Consider the following 22010-nt stretch of genomic DNA (forward strand, 5'->3'; position numbering starts at 1 on the left):
ATGAATTGACATTTCTTTACATCTATAGTCGTTATACAACATTTATGATGACAATATCTCTTTCCAACAGACTGCCTTGCCAATTGTCGGAGATATGAGCTCTTCACTCAAGGTACAGCACTGTTTCATTTATTACTGTTGTGTCGTATGATTTAAAAAAAACAATGCATTTTTATTTTTTATTTTTTATTGAATTTTGGAATTATCATTCCAACATTATTCTGTGTGGTACATAAATCATACATTATTTTTTCATGGACAGTATTCATGGAAGACAATTAGTTGAATACCTTGAAGTGCCAACAAGTAGATGAACATGGACTGAGGGTGTAGGACTGCTAGAATTGCATCAGTTACTATGATTGCACAGTTACCCACAGTGGTGCATTCCACAGTTTAGGACCTCACAGTTGTAATCCAAAACAAGCTTTTAATGGATATGATATTTTCACCAGTACTAAACCTATTAGGGTGATGTTAGAGTATTATTGACAGAAGCTCAGGAGCGCCTCCATCAGGTGGTAGTGGTGAACTGCAGTTATACATTCAAGAAATTGGAAATCCACTATGGATTTTTTTATATTTTTTTAACATTTAGCAGACGCTCTTATCCAGAGCGACTTACAGGAGCGATTAGGGTTAAGTGCCTTTCACCTAGTCGGCTCAGGGATTAGAACCAGCGACCTTTCGGTTACTGGCACAACGCTCTTAACCACTAAGCTACCTGCCGCCCCTGTTATATTCTGTTATATTCAACAGGAATCCTTGAAAAGTCCTATGAAGAATGCTGTTGTTCAATACATCCCTGCTGGAGTACACCAGGGCTGTGTCTCAAATGGCACCCTATTCCCTACATTGTGAACTACTTTTGACCAGAACCCTTCGGCCGGGCTCTTGTCAAAAGTAGTGCACTACATAGGGAATAGGGTGCCATTTGAGACACAAACCAGAGTTTCTGTTGTCAGTTGTTTATTCTCACGGCTACCTTGTTGCTAAGACCAAAAGGGACAATACTTTTCTCCTTCTCCATCTATCTCTCCAACATCTATCTCTCTATCCTTCTCCATCTATTCTCTCTCTCTGTCTGTCTCCTCTCTCTCCATCTGTCTCTTCTCTCTCTGTCTGTCTCTTCTTTCTCCGTCTGTCTCTTCTCTCTCCATCTGTCTCTTCTTTCGCCGTCTGTCTCTTCTCTCTCCGTCTGTCTCTTCTCTCTCTCTGTCTGTCTCTTCTTTCTCCATCTGTCTCTTCTCTCTCCATCTGTCTCTTCTCTCTCTGTCTGTCTCTTCTTTCTCCGTCTGTCTCTTCTCTCTCCATCTGTCTCTTCTCTCTCCATCTGTCTCTTCTCTCTCTCTCTGTCTGTCTCTTCTCTCTCTCTGTGTCTCTTCTCTTTCTCTCTGTCTCCTCTCTCTCTCCCTGTCTCTTCTCTCTCTGTCTGTCTCCTCTCTCTCCGTCTGTCTCGTCTCTCTCTCTGTCTGTCTCTTTTCTCTCTCTCTGTCTCGTCTCTCTCCGTCTGTCTCTTCTCTGTCCGTCTGTCTCTTCTCTCTCTCTGTGTCTCTTCTCGCTCTCTCTGTCTCTTCTCTCTCTCTCTGTCTCTTCTCTCGCCGTCTGTCTCATCTCTCTCTCCATCTGTCTCTTCTCTCTCTCCGTCTGTCTCTTCTTTCTCCGTCTGTCTCTTCTCTCTCTCTCGGTCTCTTCTCTCTCTTCTCTTCTCTCTCTCGTCTGTGTCTTCACTCTCTGTGTCTCTTCTCTCTCTCTGTCTCGTCTCTCTCCGTCTGTCTTTTCTCTCTCCGTCTGTCTCTTCTCTCTCTCTGTGTCTCTTCTCTCTCTGTCTCTTCTCTCTCTCTCTCTCTTCTCTCTCCATCTGTCTCTTCTCTCTCTGTGTGTCTCTTCTCGCTCTCTCTGTCTCTTCTCTCTCTCTCTGTCTCTTCTCTCGCCGTCTGTCTCGTCTCTCTCTCCGTCTATCTCTTCTCTCTCTCTCTGTCTCTTCTCTCTCTGTGTCTCTTCTCTCTCCGTCTGTCTCTTCTCTCTGTGTCTCTTCTCTCTCTGTATGTCTCTTCTCTCTCCATCTGTCTCTTCTCTCTCTCCATCTGTCTATTTTCTCTCTCTCGCTCTCTCTCTGTCTATTCTCTCTCTCTCTCTGTCTGTCTCTTCCCTCTCTTCTCTGTTCAGTTGTGATAAATGCTAGTCCCTCTCAGCCAGCTAAGATGATCTCACATCCATCCATTCATCCTTCACTTTTCAGTCAGAGAAGAAAGGATTTGTATTTAAAACAGGATTGTGTCTGTTGGTTTTTAATGATGACATCATCCAGCTCCAGCTGTTTGCGGGGTGACTGAGTGGACTGACAGTGGATAGAAACCTTTATCTGAAGCATTGATTCTCTCCTACTGCTGAGAGAGAGGGGGAGAAGCGAGATAGAGAGAAAGAGAGAGAGGGGGAAGGGGAGAGAGAGAGGGGGAAGGGGAGAGAGAGAGGGGGAAGGGGAGAGAGAGAGGGAGAAAGAGAGGGAGAAGGGGAGAGAGAGGGCGAGAGAGAGAGAGAGGGCGCAAGAGAGAGAGAGGGCGCAAGAGAGAGAGAGGGGGCGCAAGAGAGAGAGAGAGAGAGAGAGAGAGAGAGAGAGAGAGAGAGAGAGAGAGAGAGAGAGAGAGAGAGAGAGAGAGAGAGAGAGAGAGAGAGAGAGAGAGAGAGAGAGAGAGAGAGAGAGAGAGAGAGAGAGAGAGAGAGAGAGAGAGAGAGAGAGAGAGAGAGAATTTTATTCAACCAGACAACAAAAAAAGGAAGCCCAGTTTAATGAATTAAGTTTACAAGCTTTTAGCTGTTCAAAGCAGGTTGACATTTATTGTCATGAATCTTGCCCTGGAGGCAGAACTGAGCGATTTCCGCTAGATGGGCCAGCTGCAAAGTCAAAATTGTCTATGTTGTAAAAACTCATGTAAACAAAAATGTGCTTTTTGGCATTAGATTTAGCAGTGTGGTTAAGGTTAGGGTTAGGTTTTATGACTTTGTGGCTCTGCCAGCTAATGACCACTCTGCATGTTTAAAGGCCAGCTAACCTGCATGTTTAAAGGCCTCTGTGCCCTTTTTTACAATGTGCTGCTGGCCTGATTCTGCGTCATCCAACTTGATGCGCTGAATGACAACACTCCCCAAGAATAGCTTTTCTGTTTCTTCACTTTAATTTACAATGTTTGGTCACTTTACAACATATGTTATTTGCTATTTCAAACTGAAAGGAGCACTTAGCTGAATTGAAACTTTTTTTATTTCAAGATACTTCACTCAAGACTCAAGAAAAAACCCATTGTACTCCCAAGTTACATAAAATATCTTCCCACCGCTCTTCTCTGATAAATCTAAATGCCAGTGACACTAGGGGTCATATAGCCTACTTACTGTATAATTTGCCTAATTGTCTACAGAATTGATATACATTTACAGTTTTGTTAAATGGTTGGAGGTGGAACGTATTCAAAGAATGTTCTTGTACTGTATATACACTAAGTGGACAAAACATTAGGAACACCTGCACCTTTCCATGACATATACTGACCCGGTGAATCCAGGTAAAAGCTTGTCCCTTATTGATGTCACTTGTTAAATCCACTTAAATCGGTGTAGATGAAGAGGAAGAGACAGGTTATCGGAGGATTTTTAAGCCTTGAGACAATTGAGACATGGATTGTGTGTGTGTCCCATTCAGAGGGTGAATGGGCAAGACAAAATATTTAAGTGCCTTTGAACAGGGTATGGTGGTAGGAGTCAGGCGCACCGGTTTGAGTGTGTCAAGAACTGCAACGCTGCTGGGTTTTTCATGCTCAACAGTTTCCCGTGTGTCTCAAGAATGGGCCACCACCCAAAGGACATCCACCCAACTTGACAAATCTGTGAGAAGCATTGGAGTCAACATGGGCCAGCATCCCTGTGGAACGCTTTCGACCTCTTGTAGAGTCCGTGCCCCGACGAATTGAGGCTGTTCTGATTGAAAGGGGGGTGCAACTCAATATTAGGTGGATGTCCTTAATGTTTTGTACACGCATAGCATTCTTCTATGAAGTAAGTGCCTCTGGGTAACGGATACAGTTGATCCTAATTATCTTAAGCAGAGTACAGAATGTCTGCTGCTGTAGGGAAAGTACCCTTCAGCAACTCCACAGTGCAGGAGTACAGAGTGCATCTCTCCAGAGCTGGTCTCTTTTGAGATGTTCCAGGTTCATAATTAGGTGGGATATAATAACATAATACCTTGAATTGCATAATGGTTTCCCAGACAGGGCTGGTTTCCCAGACAGGGCTGGTTTCCCAGACAGGGCTGGTTTCCCAGACAGGGCTGGTTTCCCAGACACAGACTAAGCCTAGTCCTGCATAAAATAAAAAACACTTTCAATGTAAATAAGTGTTACTCAGTGAAACCTGAACTGGATGGGAGACTGTGATATTTCAAATGATCCCTAAATGTCACAATCAGTCGGTTAGAGATTGAGTGGGAAATAGGACAATGTCTGGTTCTCAGTGTGCTCACATTAACTTCAATGTTGCGGAAACATTCAGAGAACATTAAAGATGTCAGCCGGGGTCTTGTCTTCGATCCGGGGGAGATGGAATGCTAACGAAAGGAGCAAATGCACTGCATTTCCCTGCTGTGACTCAGTGAGATGACAGATATCTGGTCTGTATGACCGTACCTCTTGCCCCCGTTGTGTGTTGGCAGAATGCCTGCACTGTGTGCCAGACCAGAGTGCCAGGTCTGCCTGGGCAGAAGGGCGAGAAGGGAACCCATGGAGTGCCAGGAGTGCAAGGCATGGTGGGAGAAAAGGTGAGTGTCTGATGATCTTTTCCGTGTGTGTGTGTGTGTTTGTGTCTGCCTGCCCAGTAGGGTGAGATTGGAACCCCTGGGGGCAAGTTGTGTGTGTGTGTGTGTGGGGGGGGGGGGGGTTGTGTGTGTGTCTTTCTCTGTGCATGCGTTTGTGTTTGTGTGTGTGATTTGTGTCATTGATTTGTGTGTGTGTGCGTGTGTGTGTGTGTGTGTGTGTGTCCATCCTAAACAGGGGGATCCAGGAGTGCGAGGACCTCTCGGTAATCCAGGAAAAGAAGGCCCAAAGGTAGGAAACAATGTGTCATCCTGATTATAATGAATGTGTTCCAAATGGCACCCTATTCCACACATAGTGCACTGTAAGGCTCTGGTCAAAAGTAGTGCCCTGTGTAAGGATTAGGAGGCCATTTGGGATGCATCCAATGTATACATAATTACTTTCCACCTTACAAATACTCCATTCACTCCATTCAGTGCAAATCTCAACATGCCAAAGTGAATTAGAGAAGATAATGGAATAGTATTAAATATGTGCGTAATATCACTGGGGACAACACTTGAACATGGTTGTATCCATTGTTGCTATTCATTTTCAGTTGACTTTTTTCGTAATACATCCTGCGAAAAAATACCCTCTTCATAATGCATTATAAGCTATGCATAACGCGCTATAATGCACGACATAGGCTCTCACAGTTGCTCATATTTCTTTTCATCAGAGAGATTTAGGAAGATTCAGACACCAACCGTTGAACCAAAGATTCAAACATTTACAATGTTAGTCCAGCATGTTCCTATATTCAGAGTTGCTGGCTGCAGAAATGGTTACCATGGATACACAGCAGTGTCCTGTAGTAGTAAAATTACCCAGGCAGTCGCTTCTAATTGGCTCTATTAGAAACTAGAAGTCAAAGTGAAATGTATGACCACCCGTCATGCCACTGGTTTGAGACTATTAGAAGGTTTGGAGAGAACATACTGTATATTATGGTGGTAGTTATTTCTTATTTCACGAGCAAACACATTAATACACTTTTTTTTTTTACTATGTACCGTTGTTGTTGCTGTTTACTCATTCACTGATGTTGTTTTCTGTTGTAGGGGGTGAAAGGAGAGAGAGGATTCCCTGGGCCTAGTGGAGAAAAGGGAGATGAGGTGGGTTTCAGACCTGTCCTGGGCCCAATACACAAATCAAATACTTTAACATGCTTGAGTGTGCTTGAAAGTTCACTTCATCTTGCCCCTTGTACAATGGAACCAATGGAATAGTCCCGAAAATGCAAACGAGGTTACCTCTCCTCTTGTCCTTTATGTAAACCTACCAGTTAGGTTATCAGACACTAACTATTACACAGGAAGTGACAATGATTGTATTTATACTGTTCTCTGATGTTTCTTGTTCTTTTCTCAGGGCTCTCCTGGAGTTCCAGGCTTTCTGGGTGCAACAGGCCATACTGGAGCCCCTGTAAGCAAAACAACATCAAATCATCAGTCACATCTATTCATCCCTAGTTATAATGCATGTGTAGTACTGTGTTGCTGATAATATAACTATCACTGAGAACACCATAATCATTGTTTGGTCCCTATTTTTTTCTCATTCAGTTTCTAGATTTAGTCTCTGACCCAGTTAATTGATGTACTTTGTTTCTATTTGCAGGGTGTCATGGGCAGACCGGGGCCGATGGGTCAGCCAGGAACAAAGGGAGAGAGGGTAAGAAAGAGATGTTGTGTGTACACGCACTGTATGCATGTACAGTCGCTAGTGAAAAGTCTACGCACACTTGCACGGTCTTCATAATTTTTTACCTTAAAATTAAATCTAAAAAGGGATTAAATTAGATTTTTTTCCCTATCGAGCTACACAACCTACTTCACATTTTTTTAAGTGAAAGAAAAATTATAGAACATTTCCAAATTACTAAGAAATATAAAATGATGATGTATTGATTGCGTATGTCTTCACTTTTACTTGGTGGAAGCGTTACAGCTGCCGTTACAGCTGTTAATCCTTTTGAATAAGATTCCACCAAGCTTGCACAACTCTTAGGGCAACATGCACTCAGTGGCCAGTTTATTAGGTACCGGGTCGGACCCCACTTTGCCTCCAGAACAGCCTGAATTCTTTGGGGCATGGAAACGTTGCTCAATTGGTATCAAGGGACCTAACATGTGCCAGGAAAACATTCCCCACACCATTACACCACCAGCCTGTACCGTTGACACCAGGCAGGATGGGGCCATGGATTCATGCTGCTTAGGCCAAATCCTGACTCTGCCATCATCATGACGCAACAGGAACCGGGACTCGTCAGACCAGGCAATGTTTTTCCACTCCTCAGTTTTCCAGTGTTGGTGATCGCGTGCCCACTGGACCCGCTTCTTCTTGTTTTTTGCTGATAGGAGTGGAAGCTGGTGTGGTCATCTGCTGCAATAGCCCATCCGTGAAAAGGACCGACGAGTTGTGCGTTCCGAGATGTCGTTCCGCACACCATTGTTGTACTGCGCCATTACTTGCCTGTTTGTGGCCCGCCTGTTAGCCTGCACGATTCTTGCCATTCTCCTTCGACCTCTCATCAATGAGCTGTTTTCGCCCACAGGACTGAATGTTTTTTGTTTGTCGCACCATTCTCTGTAAACCCTAGACGCTGTCCTGCATGAAAAGCCCAGGAGGCCAAGTGTTTCGGAGGTACTGGAACCGGTGCGCCTGGCACCGACGATCATACCATGCTCAAAGTTACTTAGGTCACTCGTTTTGCCCATTTAAATCAAATAACAAAACTTACAAAATATCACATGTGCTGAATACAATAGGTGTAAAGGAGCTTGCGAAAATATTCACCCCCCTTGGCATTTTTCCTATTTTGTTGACTTACAACCTGGAATTAAAATGGATTTTTTGGGGGTTTGTATCATTTGATTTACACAACATGCCTACCACTTTGAAGATAAATATTTTTTCTTGTGAAACAAACAAGAAATAAGACAAAAAAACAGAACACTTGAGCGTGTATAACTATTCACCCCCCCCAAAGTCAATAATTTGTAGAGCCACCTTTTGCAGCAATTACAGCTGCAAGTCTCTTGGGGTATGTCGCTATAAGCTTGGCACATCTAGCCACTGGGATTGTTTGCCCATTCTTCAAGACAAAACTGCTCCAGCTCCTTCAAGTTGGATGGGTTCCGCTGGTGTACAGCAATCTCTAAGTCATACCACAGATTCTCTGGCACCGACGAAGATGGCGGCCTCGCGACTAGCTCTTAGGAAACTTTTCAGTATTTAGTTTTTTTATGTATTATTCTTTACATTATTAGCTCAGAAAGTGTTTTGCATCATTAAATACAGCCGGGAAAAACTATTGGATATCAGAGCGGCGGTAACTCACCAGCATTACGACCAGGAATATGACTTTCCCGAAGCAGATCCTTTGTTTGCTCTCCCCAGGGCAATTGAACTGATTCCAGCAGCTGACCCAAAACATCGCCGGCGGAGGGGAGGCACTCGGAGCGGCCTGCTGGTTCGACCTAGGAGGCGCGCACACCACCCACCGCTTCCAAGTATACTACTCGCTAATCTTCAATCTTTGGTTAACAAAGTCAACGAACTACGGGCAATGACATCTTTCTAGAGAGACATCAAGGCCTGTAACATACTCTGTTTCACGGAAACAAGGCTCTCTTGGGATATTCTGTCGAAATCGGTCCAGCCAGATGGGTTCTCAGTTCATCGCGCAGACAGGAATAAATATATCTCCGGGAAGCAGAAGGGCGGAGGTGTGTGTTTCATGATTAACGACTCATGGTGTAATTGTAGTAACATAGAGGAACTCGAGTCCTTCTGTTCACCCAACCTAGAATACCTCACAATCAAATGCCGACCGTATTATCTCCCAAGAGAATTCTCTTCGGCTATAGTCACGGCCGTGTATATCCCCCCTCAAGCCGATACCACGACGGCCCTCAAAGCCGTCGTGGTATCGGAGCAAATTTGAGGACTAGGTTGCCGAAGTTCTATCAACATATCGACTGTTGTACTCGCGCTGCTAAAATCCTCGACCATTGCTATTCAAACTTCCGGGATGGTTATAAGGCCCTCCCCCGCCCTCCTTTCGGCAAATCTGACCACGACTCCATTTTGCTTCTCCCTTCCTATAGGCAGAAACTCAAACAGGAAGTACCTGTGCTAAGGACTATTCAACGCTGGTCTGACCAATCGGAATCCACGCTTCAAGATTGTTTTGATCACGCGGACTGGGATATGTTCCGGGTAGCTTCCGAAAATAATTTAGACATATACACTGAAACGGTGACAGAGTTTATCAGGAAGTGTTTAGGTGATGTTGTGCCCACTGTGACTATTCAAACCTACCCTAACCAGAAACCGTGGATAGACGGCAGCATTCGCGCAAATCTGAAAGCACGAACCACCACATTCAACCATGGCAAGGTGACTGGGAATATGGCAGAATACAAACAGTGTAGCTACTCACTCCGCAAAGCAATTAAACTGGCAAAACATCAGTATAGAGACAAAGTGGAGTCGCAATTCAACGGCTCAGACACGAGACGTATGTGGCAGGGTCTACAGACAATCACGGACTACAAAAAGAAAACCAGCCACGTCGCCGACACAGACGTCTCGCTTCCAGACAAGCTAAACACCTTCTTCGACCACTTTGAGGATAACACAGTGCCACTGACGAGGCCCACTACCTGTGCCACAGGACTGTGGCCTCTCCTTCTCCATGGCCGACGTGATTAAGACTTTTAAGCATGTTAACCCCCGCAAGGCTGTTGGCCCAGACGGCATCCCTAGCCGCGTCCTCAGAGCATGCGCAGACCAGCTGGCTGGTGTGTTCATGGACATATTCAATCTCTCCCTTTCCCAGTCTGCTGTTCCCACATGCTTCAAGATGGCCACCATTGTTCCTGTACCCAAGAAAGCATAGGTAACTGAACTAAATGACTATCGCCCTGTAGCACTCACCTCTGTCATCATGAAGTGCTTTGAGAGACTAGTCAAGGATCATATCACTTCTACCTTACCTGTCAACCTAGACCCACTTCAATTTACTTACCGCCCCAATAGATCCACAGACGATGCAATTGCCATCACACTGCACACTGCACTATCCCATCTGGACAAGAGGAATACCTATGTAAGAATGCTGTTCATTGACTATAGCTCAGCATTCAACACCATAGTACCCTCCAAGTTTATCATTAAGCTTGAGGCCCTGGGTCTGAACCCCACCCTGTGCAACTGGGTCCTGGACTTCCTGACGGGCCGCCCCCAGGTGGTGAAGGTAGGAAACAACATCTCCACTTCGCTGATCCTCAACACTGGGGCCCCACAAGGGAGCGTGCTCAGCCCCCTCCTGTACTCCCTGTTCAACCATGACTGCGTGGCCAAGCACGCCTCCAACTCAATCATCAAGTTTGCAGACGACACAACAGTAGTAGGCTTGATTACCAACAATGACGAGACCACCGACAAACTGGCCACTCTTTTTTTTTGCCACTCACTTTATTCTGGCCACTCTTCCATAAAGCCCAGCTCTGTGGAGTGTACGGCTTAAAGTGGCCCTCTGGACAGATACTCCAATCTCCGCTGTGGAGCTTTGCAGCTCCTTCAGGGTTATATTTGGTCTCTTTGTTGCCTCTCTGATTAATGCCCTCCTTGCCTGGTCCGTGAGTTTTGGTGGGCAGCCCTCTCTTGGCAGGTTTGTTGTGGTGACATATTCTTTCAATTTTTTTATAATGGATTTAATGGTGCTCCGTGGGATGTTGCTGTGGAGCTTTGCAGCTCCTTCAGGGTTATGTTTGGTCTCTTTGTTGCCTCTCTGATTAATGCCCTCCTTGCCTGGTTCGTGAGTTTTGGTGGGCAGCCCTCTCTTGGCAGGTTTGTTGTGGTGACATATTCTTTAAAAGAATGTATAATGGATTTAATGGTGCTCCGTGGGAATTTCAAAGTTTCTGATATTTTTTGATAACCCAACTCTGATCTGTACTTTTCCACAACTTTGTCCCTGAACTGTTTGGAGAGCTCCTTGGTCTTCATGGTGTCGCTTGCTTGGTGGTGCCCCTTGCTTAGTGGTGTTGCAGACTTTCAGAACAGTTGTATATATACTGAGATCATGTGACAGATCATGTGATGCTTAGATAGCACACAGGTGGACTTTATTTCACTAATTATGTGACTGCTGAAGGTAATTGGTTGCACCAGATCTTATTTAGGGGCTTCATAGCAAAGGGGGTGAATACATATGCATGCACCACTTTTCCGTTATTTATTTTTTAGAATGTTTTGAAACAAGTCATTTTTTTCATTTCACTTCCTTAATTTGGACTATGTTGTGTGCATTACATGAAATCCAAATAAAAATCCATTTAAATTACAGGTTGTAATGCAACAAAATAGGAAAAACGCCAAGGGGGATGAATACTTTTGCAAGGCACTGTAGACCTTACTGTGAAATACTTACTTACAAGCCCTTAACCAACAATGCAGATTTAAGAAAATAGAGTTAAGAGAATATTTACAAAAATAAACTAAAGAAAAATAAAATAACAATAATGAGGCTATATACAGGGGGTACCGGTACCGAGTCAATGTGGGGGGGTACAGGTTAGTCAAGGTAATTTGTACATGTAGGTAGGGGTAAAGTGACTATGCATAGATAATAAACAGCGAGTAGCAGCAGTGTAAAAACAAAGGGGGAGGGTGTCAATGCAAACAGTCCAGGTGGCCATTTCATTAATTTGTTCACCAGTCTAATGGCTCTGGGGTAGAAGCTGTTAAGGAGCCTTTTGGACCTAGACTTGGTGCTCCGGTACCGCTTGCCGTACGGTAGCAGAGAGAACAGTCTATGACTTGGGTGACTGGAGTCTTTGACAATTTTTTGGGCCTTCCTCTGACACCACCTAGCATACAGGCCTTCCTCTGACACCACCTAGCATACAGGCCTTTCTCTGACACCACCTAGCATACAGGCCTTCCTCTGACACCACCTAGCATACAGGCCTTCCTCTGACACCACCTAGCATACACGTTGCATTCGGAAAGTATTTAGACCCCTCGACTTTTTCCACATTTTGTTACGTTACAGCCTTATTCTAAAATGGATTTGTTTTTTTAAACCCTCATCAATCTACACACAATACACCATAATGACAAAGCGAAAACAGGTTTTTATAAATGTTTGCTAATTTATTACAAATATGAAACAGAAATAGCTTATTTACATAAGTATTCAGACCCTTTGCTATGAGACTCGAAATTGAGCTCAGGTGCATCCTGTTTCCATTGATCATCCTTGAGATGTTTCTACAATTTGATTGGAGTCCACCTGTTGTAAATTCAATTGATTGGACATGATTTGGAAAGGCACATACCTGCCTATGTAAGGTCCCACAGTTGACAGTGCATGTCAGAGCAAAAACCTAGCCATGAGGTTGAAGGAATTGTCCATAGAGCTCAGAGACAGGATTGTGTCGAGGCACAGATCTGAGGAAGGGTACCAAAAAATGTCTGCAGCATTAAAAGGTCCCCAAGAACAGAGTGGCCTCCATCACTCTTCAATGGAAGAAGTTTGGAACCACCAAGACTCTTCCTAGAGCTGGCCGCTCTGCCAAACTGAGCAATCAGAGGAGAAGGGCCTTGTTCACGGAGGTGACCAAGAACCGGACGGTCACTCTGACAGAGCACCAGAGTTCCTTCGTGAAGTTGGGATAACCTTCCAGAAGGACAACCATCTCTGCAGCACTCCACCAATCAGGCCTTTACGGTAGAGTGGCCAGACAGAAGCCACTCCTCAGTAAAAGGCATTTGACTGCCCGCTTGGAGTCTGCCAAAAGGCACCTAAAGGACTATCAGACCATGAGAAACAAGAGTCTCTGGTCTGATGAAACCAAGATTGAACTCTTTGGCCTGAACACCAATCGTCACGTCTGGAGGAAACCTGGCACCATCCCTACGGTGAAGCGTGGTCGTGGCAGCATCATGCTGTGGGGATGTTTTCAGTGGCAGGGACTGGGTGACTAGTCATGATCGAGGGAAGGTTGAACAGAGCAAAATACAGAGAGATCCCTGATGAAAATCTGCTCCAGAGCGCTCAGGACCTCAGACTGGGGCGAAGGTTCACCTTCCAACAGGACAATGACCCTAAGCACACAACCAAGACAACGCAGGAGTGGCTTTGGGACAAGTCTCTGAATGTCCTTGAGTGGCCCAGCCAGAGCCCGGACTTGAACCCGATCAAACATCGCTGGAGAGACCTGACAATTGCTGTGCAGCGACGCTCCCCATCCAACCTGACAGAGCTTGAGAGGATTTGCAGAGAAGAATGGGAGATACTCCCCAAATACAGGTGTTCCAAGCTTGTAGCATCATACCCAAGAAGACTTGAGGCTGTAATCGCTGCCAAAGGTGCTTCAACAAAGTACTGAGTAAAGGGTCTGAATACTTATGTAAATGTCATATTTCAGTTTATTTTATTTTATAAATTAGCAAACATTTCTAAAAAACAGTTTTTGCTTTGTCATTATGGGGTATTGTGTGTAGATTGATGAGGAAAAAAACAATTTAATCCATTTTAGAATAAGGTTGTAAAGTAACAAAATGTGGAAAAAATAAAGGGGTCTGAATACTTTTCGAATACACTGTAACGATGACACCGCCTGGTATAGAGGTCCTGGATGGCAGGAAGCTTGGCCCCATTGATGTACTGGGCTGTACGCACTATCCTCTTTAGCGCCTTACGGTCGGATGCTGAGCAGTTGCCATACCAGGCGGTGATGCAACCGGTCAGGATGTTCTCAATGGTGCAGCTGTAGAACTTTTTGAGGATCTGGGGACACATGCCAAATCTTTTCAGTCTCCTGAGGGGGAAAAGGCATTGTCGTGCCCTCTTCACGACTTTCTTGGTGTGTTTGGACCATGATAGTTTGTTGGTGATGTGGACAGAAAGGAACTTCAAACCCTCGACCCACTCCACTACAGCCCTGTCGATGTGAATGGGGGCCTGTTCGGCCCTCCTTTTCCTGTAGTCCACGATCATCTCCTTTGTCTTGCTCACATTGAGGGAGAGGTTGTTGTCCTGGCATCACACTGCCAGGTCTCTGACCTCCTCCCTATAGGCTGTCTCATCCTTGTCGGTGATCAGGCCTACCACCATTGTGTCGTCAAAAAACGTAATGATGGTGTTGGAGTCGTGCTTGGCCACGCAGTTGTGGGTGAACAGGGAGTACAGGAGGGGACTAAGCACGTGCCCCTGAGGGGCCCCTGTGTTGAGGATCAGCATGGCAGATGTGTTGTTACCTACCCTTTCCACTTGGGGGCGGCCCGTCAGGAAGTCCAGGATCCAGTTGCAGAGGGAGGTGTTTAGTCCCAGGGTCCTTAGCTTAGTGATGAGCTTTGTGGGCACTATGGTGTTGAACGCTGAGCTGTAGTCAATGAACAGCATTCTCACATAGGTGTTCCTTTTGTCCAGGTGGGAAAGGGCAGTGTGGAGTGCGATTGAGATTGCATCATCTGTGGATCTGTTGGGGCGGTATGTGAATTGAAGTGGGTCTAGGGTTTCCGGGATGATGGTGTTGATGTGAGCCATTCAATCGAACAGTAATTGAATGCCTCGATGCCTGTCTGCTGCTTTATATTGCAAGCCACGGCCACATGACTCACTGTCTGTAGGAGTGAACCATTTTGGTTAACAGGTTGGTGTACCTAATAAACTGGTGTACCTAATATCCATTGTTTTTGTAAAACAGTACATTTGGTTGAGAATCGTTGATGGACAGCAATATTTAAACTTTGTCTCAGATTTTTTTTAACAGGACAGAGACTAGACCACTCAGGAACACTCAACACCTATTGGAAAGCCATTCTGTTGTGTCCTTGGCATAAACATGTGTGCAATTGTCCCACAGAAACATGTAACTCTATCCCAGGGTTAGGTATTCAGAAGACTGAGGCAGTATTTCCTCTAACTTTTTACCTGGGCTTTGCTCCTTTCATATTTATTCTGATCCTTTCATACTCCCCATGCCACCATAATACTTGAAAATACAAAGGGATCAAAAACATTGCATTCACTCCACATTACTGGCCTGTATGAAAGTGAAAGAAGGAAGGAAGACTGTGTTAAAAAGTTCACTGCAAATCATCGATTCTGTTTGCAACAATGGCATTTAGTAATACTGCAAGTCATGAACATGATGAAGAGGTTGAGGTTAGAGGAAGTTCAGGAGTAAAAACAAACAAAATACAAAATATAATTATTGTAAAATTGACTGTGTCCATAAAATGTATATAGTATGTATAAGCTGGAAGTAGAGGCCTAAGCATTGTTGTTCACTAGTTTACTCCAATTAGGGAAGGGGTGGTGGGGTTGGGAAGTAATAAAGGGAGATTTTTTTAAAGGATAGGGAGAACAAGTATTTGATACACTGCCGATTTTGCTGGTTTTCCTACTTACAAAGCATGTAGAGGTCTGTAAAATTACATTGTATGATTTTTAAGTAATAATTTGCATTTTATTGCATGACATAAGTATTTGATACATCAGAAAAGCAGAACTTAATATTTGGTACAGAAACCTTTGTTTGCAATTACAGAGATCATACGTTTCCTGTAGGTCTTGACCAGGTTTGCACACACTGCAGCAGGGATTTTGGCCCACTCCTCCATACAGACCTTCTCCAGATCCTTCTGTATATGAATGTATACGTATGTATGTGTGTATATATGTGTATATATATATATACATTTTATTACATTTATTATTTAGATTCCGTCTCTCACAGTTGAAGTGTACCTTTGATAAAAATTACAGACCTCTACATGCTTTGTAAGTAGGAAAACCTGCAAAATCGGCAGTGTATCAAATACTTGTTCTCCTCACTGTATATAGTCCCGTGTAGCTCAGTTGGTAGAGCATGGCATTTGCAACGCCAGGGTTGTGGGTTCGATTCCCACGGGGGGCCAGTATGAAAATGGGTCGTGGATGGGTATTCCAGCATGACAATGACCCAAAACACACGGCCAAGGCAACAAAGGAGTGGTTCAAGAAGAAGCACATTAAGGTCCCGGAGTGGCCTAGCCAGTCTCCAGACCAAAATCCCATAGAAAATCTGTGGAGGGAGCTGAAGGTTCGAGTTGCCAAACGTCAGCCTCGAAACCTTAATGACTTGGAGAAGATCTACAAAAAGGAGTGGAACAAAATCCCTCCTGAGATGTGTGCAAACCTGGTGGCCAACTACAAGAAACATCTGACCTCTGTGATTGCCACCAAGTACTAAGTCATGTTTTCAGAGGGGTCAAATACTTATTTCCCTCATTAAAATGCAAATCAATTTATAACATTTCTGACATGCGTTTTTCTGGATTTTTTTGTTGTTATTCTGTCTCTCACTGTTCAAATATACCTACCATTAAAATTATAGACTGATCATGTCTTTGTCAGTGGGCAAACGTACAAAATCAGCAGGGGATCAAATACTTTTTTCCCTCACTGTATATAGAGAAAAAATACTGCAAAAGGTGGAGTAGATCTGTAGGAAAAAAATCTAATTCAATCCCTTTTTACATAGAATTTTAAGGCAGCGAAATGTGAAGACTGTGCAAGGTGTGTGTAAACATTTCTATTTCATGTTCTAAACATAGACAGTTAGTACATACAGGGTCATGTTTAATTCATGGAACCATTTCAGTTACTGACTGCATGTGCCCTGACATGCCAACAGCTGTTCTGATAGTCTAAGATAAAAAACAATGCCTTATGGCTTATTTAGTGCTATCTCAAAGAGCATCAATAATGGAGTATTGTAGTGCTCAGGAATCTTGTTTGTTTCTTCAAAAGCGTGTAATACCTTAAGGATTTCTCTTCAGTTTTGTTGTTGAAAGAATGAGAGGCCTAGTCTTGTCAATGGATTGGGATGGCGTCCTCTGTGCCAATTAAGTAGCCTTGCAAAAGGCTTGGCCTGTGCGAGCCGGAACAGCTCATAGGAGCAGGAGAATATCTCCTGTTTCTGTAGCGTACAAGTACACCCCCTGTACAGGACACTAGTTTATCGCAGGGCCTTACCCCCAATCTATCTCCAATTCAACAGAGCTAGTATCTCTCTCTTCTCAAATTCTGTACCTCTGCAATAGCATTGTTTTATCAGTCATGCCATGTCCCAAGCGTCTGCTAAATGGCATATTATTATTATTATTATTATTATTATTAGTATGATTATAACTGTGTCTAATGTGTGGGTAAATCTGGGTAAAGAGGTACTGTTAGATTATTGGGATCTTAACTGAAGAGATGTCTTCCCCAGTTGACCTGATTGGAAAGCATTATCCCTCTGATGGTATGTTCTGTGTATGTGTGTGCGTGTGTGTGTGTTTGTATGTGTGTGTGTGTGTGTGCGTGCGTGCGTGTGTGCGTTTGTGTGCGTGCGTGTGTCTGTGTATGTGTGCGTGTGTGTGTGTCTGTGTGTGTCTGTGTGTGTGTGTGTGTGTGTATGTGTCTGTGTGTGTGTGTGCGTGTGTGTGTGTTTGTATGTGTGTGTGTGCGTGCGTGCGTGTGTGCGTTTGTGTGCGTGCGTGCGTGTGTCTGTGAGTGTGTGTCTGTGTGTGTGTGCGTGTGTCTGTGTATGTGTGCGTGTGTGTGTGTCTGTGTGTGTCTGTGTGTGTGTGTGTGTGTGTGTGTATGTGTCTGTGTGTGTGTGTGCGTGTGTCTGTGTGTGTGTGTCTGTGTGTGTCTGTGTGTGTGTGTGTGTGTGTGTGTGTGTGCATGTGTCTGTGTGTGTGTGCGGCGTGTGTCTGTGTGTCTGTGTGTGTCTGTGTGTGTGTGTCTGTGTGTGTGTGTGTGTCTGTGTGTGTGTCTGTGTGTGTGTCTGTGTGTGTGTGTGTGTGTGTGTGCCTGTGTGTCTGTGTGTGTGTGTGTGTGTGTGTGTGTGTGTGTGTGTGTGTGTGTGTGTGTCCTACAGGGCAGTGAAGGATCCCCTGGAATACCAGGTCTACCAGGCCCCCCAGTAAGTTATCCAGAGCATCACTGAGATCTCTCTGTGTGTGTACAGATGGTGTTTGTGTGTTGTTGAGTGATTGGTGAGATGTGTCAACAGTTTCATGAATGATGAATGACCATTTCGAGGTACATTGGCCAATTACTAGTGTACTTTTGAATGGATGGTGACACAACACAATCCTAATTGAAATCTTCTCAGTGTTGTGACTCACTGTTGAGATGCTTGACATATCTCAACATATGACTCAGCAGAAATACACAAGGAGTTCATGCAGGGTTGTGTCTAGTGAATATTAGGATCTCATTGAAGGTCATGTTATTATCAGTTTTAGTGAGTCATTGGTGAGATGTGTCAACCACTTTCATGACTGTGAATGATGAGACCAGTTCAAGGTACATTAGCCAATTACTAGTGTACTTTTGAATGGCTGGTCACACAACACATCATTTAAAAGTACAGTGAGATTGGCTTATTGCTTTGAAGGCCACCATGTTTTCTTCCGTCTACTTGAGAGAATGTTTTTCTGTTATTTCCTTCCTGGAAATGTTATTGACTCAGCACGGACCTGTTACAAAACGAAAAGGAGTGTTTCTTATTGGACACAAACTAAGATAGTACTTCCCTGTTTCACTCCGTTTTGGAGTGTTTCTTATTGGACACAAACCAAGATAGTACTTCCCTGTTTCACTCCGTTATGGAGTGTTTCTTATTGGACACAAACCAAGATAGTACTTCCCTGTTTCACTCCGTTATGGAGTGTTTCTTATTGGACACAAACCAAGATAGTACTTCCCTGTTTCACTCCGTTATGGAGTGTTTCTTATTGGACACAAACCAAGATAGTACTTCCCTGTTTCACTCCGTTATGGAGTGTTTCTTATTGGACACAAACCAAGATAGTACTTCCCTGTTTCACTCCGTTATGGAGTGTTTTCTTCCGTTTTCTGCCTACTTAATACAACCCACTTGCTGTGTTGGAGGAGAGGGTGAATGAATGAACTTCTATACTGTAAATTATTTACGTTGCGCTAATCTAGCATAAGCTTAGGGCCACAGACTTCCTACAAACTTAAAACCTGTTCACCTGTAGATACTCTGACACTGTGAACATCAGTGTGGTTAGTTTAGCGCTGTCTTGCAGCCATTTAGCTTTGCCTCAGATCAAACACTGATGACAGACTGCACATACACTGAGTAGTGGAGAGGAGATTGGGGGCTACACACACACACACACACACACACACACACACACACACACACACACACACACACACACACTCACACACACACACACACCAGCTAGCTTTATTATTACAGATCTATAATTCATTGAATCCTCCAAGGCACACACACACACACACACACACACAACATACACACACATACATTAAAAAGCACACACACACACACCCTCCCACACACTGGCCCCATAAACGGTAGTCAGGGAGGACTATCCAGACTACCACTCGTATATCCAGGCTACTCCTGTAGATGCTGCTCCTAGCCTCCATCTCTTTAAATCAATGTGTTCTGCTACACTATTTTCCCAGATACAGTAGTTAGGCTGCGTCCATAAAGGCACCCTTGTCCTTATATAGTGCACTACTTTTTACCTTAGCCCTATGAGCCCTTGTCAAAAGTGATGCACTATATAGGGGATGGAGTGCAATTTGGGACTCATCCGTACTGTTTGAATCTTCAGAGGCCGGAGGGTTAAACAAGTGTTACTACTCTCCTCTTTTGTTTAGTGATCACCAGGCAGCCCCAGATATTGATCTCTCCCATGTAGTGATCACCAGGCAGCCCCAGATATAGATCTCTCCCATGTAGTGATCACCAGGCAGCCCCAGATATAGTTCTCTCCCATGTAGTGATCACCAGGCAGCCCCAGATATAGATCTCTCCCATGTAGTGATCACCAGGCAGCCCCAGATATAGATCTCTCCCATGTAGTGATCACCAGGCAGCCCCAGATATAGATCTCTCCCATGTAGTGATCACCAGGCAGCCCCAGATATAGATCTCTCCCATGTAGTGATCACCAGGCAGCCCCAGATATAGATCTCTCCCATGTAGTGATCACCAGGCAGCCCCAGATATAGATCTCTCCCATGTAGTGATCACCAGGCAGCCCCAGATATAGATCTCTCCCATGTAGTGATCACCAGGCAGCCCCAGATATAGATCTCTCCCATGTAGTGATCACCAGGCAGCCCCAGATATTGATCTCTCCCATGTAGTGATCACCAGGCAGCCCCAGATATTGATCTCTCCCATGTAGTGATCACCAGGCAGCCCCATATATTGATCTCTCCCATGCAGTGATCACCAGGCAGCGATATCTCATGACATGTAGTGATCACCAGGATATGATCAGATATGATCTCCATGCAGATCACAGATATTGATCTTCAGTAGATCACAGGCAGCTTCAGATCCCATGTAGTGATCACCAGGCAGCCTCAGATATTGATCTCTCCCTGTAGTGATCACCAGGCAGCCCCAGATATAGATCTCTCCCATGTAGTGATCACCAGGCAGCCCCAGATATTGATCTCTCCCATGTAGTGATCACCAGGCAGCCCCAGATATTGATCTCTCCCATGTAGTGATCACCAGGCAGCCCCAGATATTGATCTCTCCCATGTAGTGATCACCAGGCAGCTTCAGAATTGATCTCTCCCATGTAGTGATCACCAGGCAGCTTCAGAATTGATCTCTCCCATGTAGTGATCACCAGGCAGCTTCAGATATTCTCCCATGCAGTGATCACCAGGCAGCTTCAGAATTGATCTCTCCCATGTAGTGATCACCAGGCAGCTTCAGAATTGATCTCTCCCATGTAGTGATCACCAGGCAGCTTCAGATATTGATCTCTCCCATGCAGTGATCACCAGGCAGCTTCAGATATTGATCTCTCCCATGCAGTGATCACTAGGCAGCCACAGATATTGATCTCTCCAATGTAGCATTTAAAGGCTTAACAAAGTAATACAGTCTTTCTGGTCCAGGACTACAGGACTGACTGTTAGACTAGAGACACAGAAAACACTCAAACACACAGACCTTTAGGAGTGTAAGGCGAGAGACATAGAGAACATACACTCACTCACACACACGCGCGCACGCACACGCGCGCACGCACGCACACACACACACACACACACACACACACACACACACACACACACACACACACACACACACACACACACACACACACACACACACACACACACACACACACACACACACACACACACACACACACACACACACACACACACACACACACACACACACACACACACACACACACACACACACACACACACACACACACCTTTAGGAGTGTGTTAGGCTAGAAGCCATAGAACCCCCACGGGGCAATGAGGCAGGCTGTTAACGGAGGAGATGTGTGTGTTTGCAGGGTGTTAATGGAGGAGATGTGTGTGTTTGCAGGGTGTTAACGGAGGAGATGTGTGTGTTTGCAGGGTGTTAACGGAGGAGATGTGTGTGTTTGCAGGGTGTTAACGGAGGAGATGTGTGTGTTTGCAGGGTGTTAACGGAGGAGATGTGTGTGTTTGCAGGGTGTTAACAGAGGAGATGTGTGTGTTTGCAGGGTGTTAACAGAGGAGATGTGTGTGTTTGCAGGGTGTTAACGGAGGAGATGTGTGTGTTTGCAGGGTGTTAATGGAGGAGATGTGTGTGTTTGCAGGCTGTTAACGGAGGAGATGTGTGTGTTTGCAGGGTGTTAACGGAGGAGATGTGTGTGTTTGCAGGGTGTTAACGGAGGAGATGTGTGTGTTTGCAGGGTGTTAATGGAGGAGATGTGTGTGTTTGCAGGGTGTTAATGGAGGAGATGTGTGTGTTTGCAGGGTGTTAACAGAGGAGATGTGTGTGTTTGCAGGGTGTTAATGGAGGAGATGTGTGTGTTTGCAGGGTGTCCCCTATGTGGAGGGAAATGGGATGAGCAGTCTATACAAACTGCAGGTAAGAACGTCACTGTACTCATCCTCATCACCTTGGTGAGTCAGGTGTTGTTGTCAATGCAACTAGCATCACAGTGGGTATAAAGTCCACAGTTGTATAGTTGACATAATACTCATAGTCTATTGATTGTTTGTTGAGCATCTATATGGTGACCCTCAAAGTTTACCACATTCCCCTATATAGGCTACTG

At 44.7% G+C, this 22010-nt stretch overlaps 1 pseudogene across 1 annotated transcript in view; it reads left to right on the forward strand.

Moving 5' to 3' along the window:
• LOC311127370 overlaps positions 1-22010 on the forward strand; it is a 367179-nt pseudogene that overhangs the window by 305891 nt on the left and 39278 nt on the right. The window contains exons 34-41 of the transcript in view: positions 71-112; positions 4709-4813; positions 5046-5099; positions 5915-5968; positions 6225-6278; positions 6474-6527; positions 17789-17833; positions 21770-21820. The product of the transcript in view is annotated as an uncharacterized misc_RNA (transcript). The remainder of the gene's footprint in view (positions 1-70; positions 113-4708; positions 4814-5045; positions 5100-5914; positions 5969-6224; positions 6279-6473; positions 6528-17788; positions 17834-21769; positions 21821-22010) is intronic.

Source organism: Coregonus lavaretus (assembly GCF_964263955.1).
Source record: "Coregonus lavaretus genome assembly, chromosome: 1".
Classification (NCBI taxonomy): domain Eukaryota; kingdom Metazoa; phylum Chordata; class Actinopteri; order Salmoniformes; family Salmonidae; genus Coregonus; species Coregonus lavaretus.